A 5659-nucleotide genomic window follows, 5' to 3' on the forward strand; every position below is an offset into this window, starting at 1 on the left:
ACGCACACCACCGCTCTCACAGGACTGATGTCAAAAGCAGTGGCACCGAATCTCTCAGGCTATTTTAATTGGTTTAAAAATGTAAGTTTCTTTAGCAAGACATTAACTGATTAAATCATGATAACAGGTGATTCCATTTCCAACACTAAAAGGTACCAATCAAGCTACTGAGCAATTTCATCGGAATTACATTCATAATTAGCTATACTTTCATAAGAGTTTTGTATTACTGTCCACTCTGTCACCACAAGCAGCATACATATAGTCCACCGCACATTGCAAGCATATCTTGCTTGTGGCAGCACTACAGAAACCATGAACTATTTCAAACATGCAAAAGAGATTTAAGAACTGCTTCAGGTCAAAAAAAAAAAGAATGCATGGAGTCTTGAAAGTAATTTGTACTGGTTCTCATAAGCCTCACAGGGAACTTAATTACCTATTCCAGGCTAAGGAAACGTATCCCATAAATACCATCGTTGAATTTTAGATCTCAAATACAGATGCACAGCTGCTTCCAGTACCACGTGACTTTACAGTCAAAACTGAGCATGGTTAGTTTAACTTTTACAGTCAGAAGTACGAGGAGGTCCTGTTGCTACTCACACCTTTGCTGTAGCTGCTTGCTGCTCCTCAGCACAAGAAGGACATGGAAGTGTTGGAGCGGGTCCAGAAGAGGGCTACTAAAATGATCCGAGGGCTGGAGCACCTCTCCTATGAGGACAGGCTGAGAGAGTTGGGCTTGTTCAGTCTAGAGAAAAGAAGGCTGCGGGGAGACCTGATTGCGGCCTTTCAGTACCTAAAGGGGGCCTATAGGAAAGAGGGGGAAAACCTTTTTAGTAGGGCCAGCTGCGTTAGGACAAGGGGTAATGGTTTTAAACTAAATCGGGGTAGGTTTAGGCTAGATATAAGGAAAAAATTCTTTACAATGAGGGTGGTAAACCACTGGAACAGGTTGCCCAGAGAGGTAGTGGAGGCCCCATCCCTGGAAACATTCAAGGCCAGGTTGGATGGGGCTCTGAGCAACCTGATCTAGTTGGCGGTGTCCCTGCTGACTGCAGGGGGGTTGGACTCGATGACCTCTAGTGGTCCCTTCCAACCCAAAACATTCTATGATTCTATGATTCTATGATTCTTCAAAAACCCTTCCAATTCACAGGCAATCAAAGTTTGTTAGTCTGCAAAATGTGAAGTCCTGGAAAGATCTGTGCAGGGTTGCCCTGCAGTGATTCTGAGCGGTCTCAATATGGTGGACTTGCTAGAGAAAACAATCCTGCAGGTATTTCAATAAATCACTCGCATTGCCTGCAGGCTGCACATTCCTATACCAAAGGCAGCAGCAAGACCCACCTAACAACGCAAAGGTGAAGTCATTTCAGTAATGTTAGGAGAAGAAGAAAAAGCTGAGGCTTAACTCTCACGCAGTCAAATGTTTCCCAGACATGCTCTTCCCTCAGCAACTCAATTAAATGTCTGTTAGGTTTGTCCCAGGAGTATACCACCATTTTAACTGATTCCCATGGCTACTTATGAGAAGCAGATAAAACACTTACTTGTTGGGAAGATAAAGTCTGCACCAGAAGTAGCATATGGCAGTCATTCCCTGAATACATCCCTGGCAGGGACACGGAGGGTACTTCCTTTGCTCTGCGAGTTAACCCACGTGCTCCTGCTAACAACTGGGCAGTGAGTGGCTACGAATTAAAACCAAAAATATACCCCACAAAACAAACACCCCTTGGAACTACTGAATTGGTACGTGTCCCCATAAGGTAAACTTTGTCATCATCATCACAGTTTAAGGGCTGTTTAAGGACCATGCTGGGGAAAAAAGAAGGTTGCCGAGAGTGCCACCCCAGGCTATTGGCACCCTCCACAAGTACACACACGGCTGACGATCGCTCACTCAGATGCTGGGGGCCCGAGATGCCAACAGGAAGCAGCACATCCGTACATTTTTTCCTGAGAGGCAGTCGTAGGTCCAGAAGGGAGCCAGCATCATAAAACAGCTCAGCAACTTGTTTCTCTTCCTCCTGTCCTCTTTTAAGTAAACCAAACCACTGAATGCTGCACCTGAGGTTACCCATGCTTTACGGAATAGCTGGGAGGGGGAGAGGAGGTATTGGGCATGGCACACCATCTGATATGCAGAGAGGAAAACAGTTGTCACTGCTCTGGCATCAGGAGGAAGAGAGTTTGCCATACGGGAAGCCTGCCTGTACGCCCGGCTGAGGGGCAGGGCCTATGGCAACAGCGTGGGATAACGGATTCAAAGCAAGTGCTCAGAAAAACACATGTGTAAGAACAGAATCGGCCAGCAGAGCTAATCCAGGAGAGCAATGCCATGTGCCACAACAGAAACGTTCTGGGTAACAAAACACAGTAATACAGACCTGTTGCTGTAATCAAAAGCACTGGGCACCAACTGAAACTGCAGTTGCAAAAACTACTTCAGTGTAAAGTCTAATTCTACCTAAAAATCAAATGAGACATAGGGACACATTTTCCCAGCAGCAGCAGGACTGGAAAAAGAACAGGCTAGGTAAGGAAGTGAATTCCCATCTTGTATTCTAACCAAAGTGCACAGCCTTCCTGTAAGATGCATTCAGTAAGCATCCACCGATGGGCTCAGTGTAAGGTACATTTATCACATCTGATAAGCAAATGCTACAACTTCAAAAGCATCAAACATTTTGGAACTTGGACTTATCATTTGTAAGACCCGACTCGGTTCCTTACAAGGTGCACTCTGTTTGACAAACAAAAGCCCCCTGCTTTCCATTTTATTTATTTTTCCCCATTTAACTGCTTCCAGCACAACAGCACAGCCTGCACCACAAATCTACTGTCAGGAAGTTAGCTGGAAGCAAGATCTAGTCTACCAAATTCCAGAACTGGGTCCCTCTCAATTCAGGTTCCTTTGTCCTTAATTCTCAAGCTTTCCTAGCCAGCCTTCATGATTTAAGTTGTCCCTGAACAAAGTGAATGTTGCAGCTCTTCTGGCAGGACTGCGGGAGCACTGGACTTTCTTCAGGCCAACTTCCTGGTCACATCATAGAGCAGTCGATTTTCTTTCCAGCATGGAAGATTTAAAACAGATAGAGGCACTCACGTTGAACTGGAATCAAGAAGCCAGGGATCATGCCAAAGGTGCTTGTGGGGACATCTGAATTGGGTCTTCACTTCAAGGCCCATTAACACCAAGACCACACGTCAGTTGTTCAAGCACAGCAAGGTAGAACACACAGTGGCAAAAAAAGCTGCTGAGCTGTGGATGGGCAGATTCACCTTATTTCCAGCAAAATGAAAACTAAACTCACGTAAAGAACATACAGTTTATGAAGGATCCTACTTGAAAAGAAGTGGTTTAACTCACTGTGTGAAGCTGGCAGGAACGAATGCTCTATTTAAGATGTTTAGCAGCCCTGAAATTCAAAACAAACATCTTCCAGTCATACTACCAAAGCCCATATGGAACAAAAGCTTGAAACACTCAGGCTGGAATTCTTGTTCCTGGAGGGCTGTCTCTTACACTGTGCCATTTAAACACTGTGATACCACCTAGTCTGGGAGCAAGTGAAATAAAAAAAGCTACTTCCTTCCATCATGTGGCTTCTATTCCAACACAATCTTTTGTCTAACCAATCCTTTTAACTTCTTTGCTCCTGGTACCTACTGCCTCTTGTCAAAACATGCTGGAAGCGACAGACGTACCAACAGAGACATGGTTTACATCGGTTATTCTGAATTATTCTGTAGCCAAACACTGCTGAATAACACAGGCATATTCAAAACATCCATCTTGTTCCTCGCCTCCTGCATCTGCCACGGTACTTGTGCACTTCCTTCAGCCACGGGACTGCTCTGCCGCTTTCCTGCGCTCACCTGCGGGCCACCCTGCCGATACAGCCGCCCGCTGCATCAGCGCCGGCTCTGACACTACACTTCCTGGGGCCCACACGACTCTTGCTCCTAGCCCCAAGAATAATCACCGGTTCATCAAGACTCGCCTGGACTCGATGCAATGCTGCGCCTGTAACAGGAGCATAACGCGCTGACTGAACGTCCACTTCAAGGTGACAGTGTACACCAACAGGCTTCAGCTTGAATGCCTGGGGTTTGCAGTCCATCAAATAAAAGTAATCAAACTCACTGCAGTCTGCTCTTAATACCCAAGCCCAATGGCAGATTTGTAGAAAAGTAACACTATAGTTTCTTCTAGTGTTGACTACGTTTATTTATGATAGCTAACAGACATGGATAAATAGAAACTCTGAAGCGAGGTCTTTATTTTTCTGTTTATTGCTGCAAGGCCCGGATCACTCACTGTACACACTTGCAACTCTGACCGTCTTCTGTTTGACTGGGCACCGCGGCATCTCACTCCCATGCAGCAAGACTGTGTCGTGGCTGGTTGTTACAACGTTAGCTAATTATTTTGGCTTTGAAATGCATGCACTGCAATGTTAAAATACGCATATACCGAATTATGCAGTGACAGCAAACGAACTGGCTGAAGCAGTGTGCTGTGAAGGACAGACACTACCTTCACTTTGAGGAAAACCAAAATCTGATGTCCTCATCACACATGCTACGCGATGTAACATTCCTTTGGTTTTGATCATCTTTGGAATTAAATTTAACCGCACATGCTTAAGACCTGAGCACTCATTCCCAGCATTAACCTGGCAAACCTCCTAACTTAATGAAGTCCTAATTAAGCAAAGATGAGACAGGAAACAAAGTGAGAGTTACTCGTATTTGCTCCCAATTATAAGCACCATTAATTGTGAATTCAAAAAAGGAATTCCATGAAAGACAACTCCTTCAGGGTTCAAAGGCAGATCCTTAAAGAAAAATAGAGCAGCTTTAGAATTAGAGCTATTCATGAGAGAAATCCAGTATTTTCTACGAAAATAACGATGGGGGAAAGGCAGAAAACACACACACGTTAAGAAATACCCTGCTATGTACTCCATGTGCTCCCTCCAAATATCATCGGATGCTCATGCACCTGGCCACCCCCTTATAGCTCCCCAGCACCCACAATTATACTACAGGCGACCTTCCCCGGAGGCTTGACGCCTAGGAGGTTTCATATTTCCATTTTACACAATTCCAGTTAGCCAAAAATAAGAGAACTGGTCCAAGGAAGGCTAATAGCACCCCAGTGAATAATTCCTCCTATTTAAGGCTAACTCACAAAGAAAACAAACAAGCCCCTGAAACGCCAGTGGTGTTCCGCTTTCTTACAACACTAGCAGTCCATTCAGGAGAGCTCTAAAGAATGCTCCCGAAAACACAAAGAACTCTTACAAAAATCAATACTATTGGGATCCTCTCGTGAATGCACAGAGGAAGCAAGAGGAAAGTCGCCACCACCCGCTGGGCACCTAAGCTGTTTTGTCAGGAAAGGTGACCAGCATCTCCCATTTTAGCCTCAGGCTACTAGGCTCTGGGAAAGAAGCCTCTGCTAAGTAATTTTTTAAAAAGCCCTAGCACCTAGCTAGATCTTTTTAAGTAAGTGAATTCTTGAAACCAGCAAGCAAGCCCAAGGAGAGGAAGGCGCAGGTACCCTAGCACAAGGAAAAGCTGTTCCTCCAGCAGCAGTGCCGGTACGGAGCACACTGTACGGCCACCGGCGGTACCTGGAAGCGCA

The sequence above is a fragment of the Egretta garzetta genome, unplaced genomic scaffold (genome assembly GCF_000687185.1).
Source record: "Egretta garzetta isolate BGI_Z169 unplaced genomic scaffold, ASM68718v1 scaffold460, whole genome shotgun sequence".
NCBI classification, from domain to species: domain Eukaryota; kingdom Metazoa; phylum Chordata; class Aves; order Pelecaniformes; family Ardeidae; genus Egretta; species Egretta garzetta.